Source organism: Sminthopsis crassicaudata, chromosome 3 (assembly GCF_048593235.1).
Source record: "Sminthopsis crassicaudata isolate SCR6 chromosome 3, ASM4859323v1, whole genome shotgun sequence".
Taxonomy (NCBI): Eukaryota; Metazoa; Chordata; class Mammalia; order Dasyuromorphia; family Dasyuridae; genus Sminthopsis; species Sminthopsis crassicaudata.
In genome coordinates, this window is record NC_133619.1 from 224,390,250 (window position 1) to 224,399,025 (window position 8,776).

Sequence of the window (8,776 nt, forward strand, 5' to 3'; positions counted from 1 at the left end):
CAATTTATTATTTCATGATTTTTTGAATTGTTTTGCTAAAAATTGCTGGCCAAAATAAAAAAGTTTAGTGTGGGGGTGAGGCAAAAGGAACTGAATATCATAGTCAGAAACATTATAAAGGCAAATATAATATTTTGGGGATATTCCCCTAACTCATACTTACATTAGCAAGTCTGGTCCCCTAAAGGTCAGCAGCTACTAGAAGTTCTAAGTTACTTTAGAGGATTTTACTTTTAAAAAGCTGTAGCTCTTAAACTTCCAATAGACAGTCCCTTTTAGCAAAAACATTTATTAAAATTACATTCCTTTCATAAACTTGGGCTCATTTTTCCATTTGTTTTGGCCTGGCTCAAAGTGATATATCAGTGACTTGTCACATTAGTCTTTTAAGAGTTACCTGAGGATGTGCCATTCTTCTGCAGCCAATATGAAAATATCCCTTTATTAAACCAAAGGTTCAACACTTCCTAATATGTTGATAACATTTTACTGTGATGATATTTTGGATTATTAACATTTTATCATCTTATGATCAATTGAACTAGGAATGTGGGAACCAAATCTTGTCTCTTTATAACTGATATGGAAGATGTAGAGACCTACTTGAAGCACTACATGCAGGTCAGTTTGTTTAGTCCATAGACTGAGAAAGAAAGTAATGTATTATGAGGCTAAAAAGATAGACTGGTGTTGGGGGCAGCTAGGTGGTGCAGTGGATAGAGCACCAGCCTTGAATTCAAGGAGTACCCAAGTTTAAATCTGGTCTCAGACACTTAACACTTCCTACCTGTGTGACCCTGGGCAAGTCACTTAATCCCAGCCTAAAAAAAAAAATAGATTGGTGCCAGATATTTTTTTGATTTTTAAAAATCAAGGTGAGTAAGTGATACTCTGATTGGCTCTGAATAATAGAAGGTTAAATGATAATTCTTACTTCAGTTATAACCAAGATATTAGTCTGTATAGACTACTATGGCTCTGGGACAGCAATTCTAAGCTACTTCTTTAGCAAATATAAAGTAACAGTTGTGCCAGGTGCTCCACCTGTTCCCCTCCCTGGGGATGCTGGAATGTTTCTTTCTAATGTTTTCTTGCTGCTTTAAATATTTACATAAGTTTCTATTATAACATTTTTATTTGACTGTGAATAAACACTGAGCAGAAAGCTTTAGAGTAGCTTATGAGAAAGTAAACATTTTTCTCTATGGGCAAAGCTTCAAGACACTTGAAATGTTTTGTCATATTACTGACATCTTCATGATTAAGCACAAAAATTGTATTTATTTTTAAAATGATAAATGCACAAATTATTTTATACTAGCATAACAGAGTAGATAAAAATAATAGACCTGGAGTCAAGAAATGCCTAGATTTTAATCCTGCTTGTGACATTTTTCCATGAGTCTGATCTTGGGTAACTCCCTTAAACTTTCTCTGTTCCAGCTTCTTCAGTCAGTCAACTAGTAGGTCATCTAGAATTTCTTAAGTGCTTACTATGTGCTTAGCTCTGAAAATACATTACAAATAAAAACATCCTCTACAGCTCAGGGTCTATACACAAATCAGGGTTTCATGTATTGTTTTGTACATTTTCTAGAATTAATAAAATGATGTAGAATATGTCAATAATATAGATTAAAATTAAAAGTATTATGGGTATATATTTTTCCCCCCAGAGATTTCATTTTTAAAATACCAGAAAAATCAATCAATAAACATTTATTAAGCACTGGTCTCTGCCCTCAATGACATTTGTTTAATAACATATAAAATGAAGCTCAAAAGAAGAGAGAGGTAAGATACAAAGATACTAGGACCATGACTGAGGAAGTCTAAGGTACATCCTGGAGAGGAATAAGATATGGCTGACCTGAGTACCCTTCTTAAATGGAGGTTCTGAGAGGAGTCATTTAATCAGAGGAGAAGCCAAAAGAGAGGAAAATGATTGTAATATTTTAGTTTTAGGGCTGCAGGGGCAAAGTAAAGGAAGTCCAGTCTAAAGAGGATTCCCATCTCACAGGATAGTTATTAGGATCAAATGAAATAATTTCTATAAAACATTTTGCAAACCTTAAGATATTGTAAAAATGCCAACATCTACTTCATAACTTTTTTCATTGAGTCACATTATTGCAACATTTCGAAAAATACCAAAATCATTTTCACATAAATTTCAAATTTACAATAAAACCATTCAGAATGAGAAAAACAAATTAGTCCACAATTGACTTTGAGCTGAAATTCTCTATGTGTGTTATCTTCCCCATTAGAATATGAGTTCTTTGAAAGGAGTAACTGGCTTTTAAATTTGTGTTTTCCATCATTTAGCACAGTGATTTGCGTATAAATACTTAGTAAATTATTTATTAATTCATAACACCAATGTAAGTGTGGTCTGAGAAATAGTCAAGAATTTTTTATATATTTAAATGTTTCAGATATATTCTTTCTGTGAATATCATGAAATCCTCATCTTTGCTTGAACTAAGGACGTTTCTATACAACTCATGTTTTATAATTGATTTAAGATCAGAGTATATATCATGAAATAATTACTGCTTCTTATCCTCAAGTCTGTTATGGGTGTTTTTTTTTTCCTTTAATGTTGTAAAAGATTTGGGAAGAATAGCAAGCAGAACGTACACGTGAATTTTATTTTACTGTATATTGATGATTTTAAAAACATTTTTATTTTTATTATGATCTTAACAACCACAAATATAAACACAATATTAATCCACAAACATTTTAGTTTACAAATAAAAAAAAAAGAAATTGTACAAGAAACTGTGGATTTCTAAGACATAGTTTTTTGAGAAAAAAAATGCATTTGTATCACTACCAACTAACTCATATACCCATTCCCCAGATAAGAGCCCTTCTTTATTTGTTTTTAGCTTTTTATTTTCAAAACATATGCATAGTTTTCAACATTCATTGTTTTTTATTATAGCTTTTTATTTACAAAACATATGCCAGGGTAATTTTTCAACACTGATCCTTGCAAAACCTTCTGTTCCAACTTTTCCCCTCCTTTCTCCCATCCCATCCCCTAGATGGCAGGTAGTCCAATACATGTTAAATATGTTAAAGTATATGTTAAATATGATATATATGTATGTATATACATGTATACATAATATATATATATATTTATACAGTTATCTTGCTGCATAAGAAAAATCAGATGTAGAAAGAAGATGAAAATAACCTGAGAAGAAAACAATAATGAAAGCAGACAATAACAGAAAGAGTGGAAATGCTATGTTGTGGTCCACACTCATTTCCCATAGTTCTTTCATAGTTATGGGTGTAGCTTATTCTCTTCCTTACTGAACAATTGGAACTGATTTGGATCATCTCATTGTTCAACATTCATTCGTGTAAAATCTTTGGTTCCAATTTTTTTCTCTCTCTCTTCCCTCACTCCCTCCTTTAGACAGCTAGTAATCCAATATATGTTAAACATGTGCAATTCTTCTAAATATATTTTCACATTTATCATTCTGCACGAGAAAAATCAGATCAAAAAGGAAAGAAAATAAAAAAAACAGCAAACAACAACAATAAAAAGTGAAAATATTATGTTGTGATCCACATTCAGTCCCCACAGACATTATTGGGGATGCAGATGTCTTTCTCCATCACAAGTCTATTGGAATTGGCCTAAATCACCCCATTGTTGAAAAGAGCCATGTCCATCAGAGTTCATCATCACATAATGTTGCCATTTCAGTGAACAATGTTCTGTTGGTTCTATTCACTTCATTCAGCATCAGTTCATGTAAGTCACTCCAGGCCTCTCTGAAATCATCCTGCTGATAGTTTCTTATAAAGCAATAATATTCCATAACCTTCATATGCCACAATTTATTCAGCCATTCTCCAATTGATGGACATCCACTCAGTTTCCATTTCCTTGCCACTACAAAGAGGACTGCCACAAACATTTTTGCTCATGTGGAAACTTTTCCTGTTTTATGATCTTTTTGGGATATAGGCCCAGTGAAAACACTGTTGGATCAAAACACAGTTTGATAGCCCTTTGGGCATAGTTCCTTATTAGAGTCCTTCTTTATCATGTCTAAGAAGGGTAATTAAAAACAAATCAACACATTAACCCATTAATGTAATTCTACATAAATATGCTTCAGAACCTCTTAATACAGATCACAAAGTTTTGCCTTTGTAGATGGTCTTCATGCGTTTTCCTGACACAGAGATTCCATGCCCTAGTGGTCAACCTGCTGATTAGCTTTTCTGAGCTCAATTTTCCAAACTAGTACTCAGATGAGAGCCATTACTGATTCCATCTTGAAGCCTTTCAAACTTAGTATAACTGCCTACTGGCCTAATCTTTAAGACCTGAGGATCATTTACTCTGTATGATGAGATATTCAACTAAAACTTCCATGTAGCTTGCATTCTTTAAAGAAAGAAAAAAATATCAACTTATGAGTTGTTACAAAAAGTTTCTTTGTGACTGTTCAGAATTCTTACCTATATTTTTCATATACTTCCACAATCTTAACAGCTATTATTTCCATATATATTTCCATTATTTTCCATGCTGTACGATTTATTTATTTGCTTGTTGACTTTTGATTTCATTGGTGTAGGAAAACACACAGGGAAGAAACAACCTCTAACAAGGTAGATTGTTATCTACTATGTCACTTAGAGATTGAAAGAATTATCTCTGTTCCCTGAGGGATTTAGTGATTTGCCCAGAAACCCCTATACCTCTAAATAGCATGTGTTTGTGTGTGTACAAGTGTGTGTAAGCCTGTGCTTGTTGGGGAGGGGCCTTGACCAGGAGGCTTGCTGTTTTTTTCCAATACTCCATGACTGCTTCTAAAATCACAATGCTTTAAAAAGAAGCAAAAAAGTTGAAAGAGTAACTTATTTAGTGAGCCTATCTTAATGAAAATAACAGGAAATTGTTGATGATTTAACTCTGTTGACCTTATGCCTTTCAAAACAAAACAACAGCAGCCAATAATAAGTAGAAGCAAGACAGGGAGCATTTGTGCTATTCTTGGTTAATTGATAATCATTTCCTCTTAAAGAAATCTTATTCATGTTGTCTGTTAGAAGGCACTTGCTTTTCATACTGTGATATTAGTTTATTTGTCTGTTATTTAAACTGTTTGATTATTTTCTGTTTAGATGTTTTAAAGGATCAAAAAAGAAACATATTGGTATAATAAAAGATGAAACTAACACTTTAGCCTTTTAAAAATCTGTCCTTTTCTAGAACTCAACTGCGTTTTGAGGACTAATAGAAACAACATGCTTTCTTTTAACCTAGGATTAGAGGTCCTTGGAAGCTTGCCTGCTCCTCGAGTTCCCTGTTAGAGTGTTATCACCAAATGCATAATCTTTTGATGGCTTCAATAATTGGAATGAAAGGCTTTTTCCTTCTTTTTGCAGAAATATATCTCAACCTGGACAGTAATGTGAAGCTAGACTCAAAGAAACAAATTTATCTCACACTTCTCCAGATTAGAGCTAGGATATATAAATAAATCAAAATTAAAAAGAAGTCTTATAAACTTAACTGTAATTAGATTCCTTGTGTCCTTTAAGAATGGTTGAATCTTATTATGTCAGAAATAATATACATAGACTGTTTTTTACTCAGGCAATACGATTGTTTGAGCTCCATTTTTCCAATAAATTCAAAGATAAACTGTAGTTAGGAAATCTGGGTTTGAATGCTGGTTTTGCAGTTTATTATCTGCATGAGCATGTCAAGTCTTTTCCCTTTTCTGGGCCTCAGTATTATCATTTCCAAAATAATGGGCTTGGATTAGATGTTATTATTATTGTTATTAAATCATTTTAATCATTTCTGACTCTTCATGCCCTTATTTGGGGTCTTTTTTGGCAAAGATGCTGGTAAAGTTTTTTCATTTTCTTCTCTAGCTTGTTCCCATTTTTCAGATGGGGAAACAGAAAGCAATTGAGTTAAGTGATTTGCCAAGGTTCACATAGCTAATAAGTGTCTGAGGACAGATTTGAGCTCAGGTTATCCTTTCTCTAGGGCTAGAGCTTTTTCACTCCTGAATTACATGAACATGACCTTTACTATCTCTCATCCTAATGATTATAAGTAAACCTCTTTTAGACTCATTTTTGTTGAAAGGCCTTTCTCCTTAAATCATCTATGTATTTTTCACATTTCTAATGGGATTCTGATGGCTTCTCCTTCCTCAAAGGCTTTTCCTCTATTCATCAATCAACCATCAGTTTCTATTTTAAAGATTAATTAAGGATTGTTTTCCTGCTTCCTTCACTTCTTGTGATTTAGGACCCTAAATGACAGGTGTCATATGTCAAAATGTCACATTTACTACAGATCATTTGCCAATCACCAACCATGCACAGGACAAGCATGAAAATCCAGGCTAGCAAGCCATTTTAACTCTTTTGATTATCTACCCATTAAAGATTTGAACTGGAAACCTCTAATCCTTGAAACAAAACAGAGTATCTCAAGCAAGAATATTATCATAGTGCATCCCTAGGTTTGAATGATTTCAGTATTAAAAAAGAAAAAGTCAATTCCCCATGACTAAATGAACTACTTTGTACTTCCCTAAAATGGAATTTTTTCCTTGAGTAAGTATGAGTAGATGTTTGCCCTATCTATGCTAATCAAACAAGTTTATGACTAGCATAAAAAAGGAAATTACATGTTTAGAGTAAATTCATTTAGAAATTTCAAGGCAAGTAATGATAAGTAACCTATACTGGAAAAATTCAAGCTTCCTTATACAAAATTGAATTCTCGCGTGATATGAATGTAACATTAAAACAGCAACAAATGACTTAAAATTTAGTTAGGCTAGTATTGAATTCTTATGTCTATGAGTCATTTTAAAATAAGTTTGAATTTTATTTAGCTCATCACATTACTTTGTAAGTCTAACTAGATCATTCAGAGAAATATCTCTGAAGTAGTACTATATAAAAATGTTGGCTGGATTTGGACTTAGAGGACCTGGATTCAAATCTTGCCTCTCCCACTTCCTATGTTAGTCACTTAGTCTTCCTGAAACTCTTTCCTCATATGTAAAATATGATAGGGAGACGTATATAAAATTCAGTCATTTCCCTGCCCCAAAGAGGCATTTATAATTGTTTTACCACTCTTCAAAAAAGGTTATCAAAATCCTTTCATAGCCTTTTATGACTTTCCCCTTTCCTATATTTTCAGTCTTTTTTGCATTTCACACTGTCATTAGTCATTTTGGAGAAGGAAGGATGAACAATAATAACACTTTGAACTATGCCACGTACTCTTTGATTCAGTAACTGCCTTTTACTGATCTTTCTACTCCATTTTCAAACTCCAAGAATTTTCCCTACCTTTCTCCAATACCTGAAACATTCTCCTTTCTCGTCTCTATCTTCCAGCTTCCCTGGATTCCTTTAAATCTATGCTGAAGTTTTCTATATTACAAAGTTTCTTAAACTATAGGTTGCCATTCCATATGGAGTTGGGTAACTGAATGTGAGGACTGTGAAATTAATGATTTATTATCAGGAAATGTTTGATTTGTGTATCTATATATCTTAAATACCTATGGGCATCATGTAAAAATATCTTAAGAGAAAAGGGGCCACAAGTGGAAAAAAGTTTAAAAAGTCCTGATCCGGAAGAAGCATCCCTCAGTCTTTCTTAATGTTAATGCCTTCCCTCTAAATCTACCTCCAATTTACTCTGTCTATATCTTGTTTGTATGTACTTGTACGTATATGCTTTTCCATTAGACTGTGAGTTCCTTAAAAGCAGGAACTCTTTTCCTCTTTTCTTTGTGTCACCAATGCCTAGCATATAATAAATACTTAACAAACGCTGGTTGACTGACTGATATCTGATTAGAATGGAAAGGGGAAGTTCCAAAAATAAGGGAGAGGGTCTACAAATGCAGAATGGGGGGACATTCTAGTTATTCTTCTTTCTTCCTCCATCTGTCCTGTGTTTAAAAAAAAAAAAAGAAGGAAGAGTTAGGAGATGAAAACTGAAGAAATAATTTTTTCTTTTCTCCTTCCCCATTTAAAATTTTTGATTATAGTCATTTCTGAATGTAATCTTTCCTAAAACATAAATAAAAGCTATTAAGCAAAATCAATTAATAGAGTGATCATGCTTCATAGGATATGTAACAATAATAATAAAGGACATGTATCTTTCAAACAAAAGTTCAATAGTAAATACTATAGTGTTCACTTCAGCAGCACATATACTAAAATTGGAACAATGTAGAGAAGATTAGCATGGCCTCTGTTCAAGGAAGACACACAAATTTGTGAAGAATAAATACTATTTCATATCTCTGGACAGATTTTTGGTACTTAAAAAAGGGAAAGATTGAGAATGTCATAGCACTTATAGGTATGAAGGAAGTTATGGGAACTTTAATTGAAGCTATAGGATTATGGAAAGTTATAAAAGGCAGATATTTCTTTCAAGCCTTAAAAAATCCCCAAACAAACTATGGAAAACATTAGAAATGATTAAGTTTAAATACAGAGAAAAAGGTGGCAAATTGTACTTTAGACAATTTTATTTTAAAAATTACCCAAAATATCATCATTAAAAGTCTGTAATATTTATGTTTAGCTATACATAGTACTATCTTATAAAGACAGTTTTTAGAAATGGGATTCATCACTAGGTATCAGTAAAAAAGAATATGTAATATATAATATACCTGATTCTTCCTCAAATGTTGTATGTTAAATGTAGAGATGGGGGTATCTCAAA

The 8,776-nt window shown here is 32.7% G+C and overlaps 1 non-coding gene across 1 annotated transcript; it reads left to right on the forward strand.

Moving 5' to 3' along the window:
* Positions 1 to 8,231: 8,231 nt before the first annotated feature.
* Positions 8,232 to 8,338, forward strand: LOC141565156 (U6 spliceosomal RNA). The gene has a single exon (XR_012488857.1). It is a non-coding gene; the product is annotated as a U6 spliceosomal RNA (small nuclear RNA).
* Positions 8,339 to 8,776: the final 438 nt, after the last annotated feature.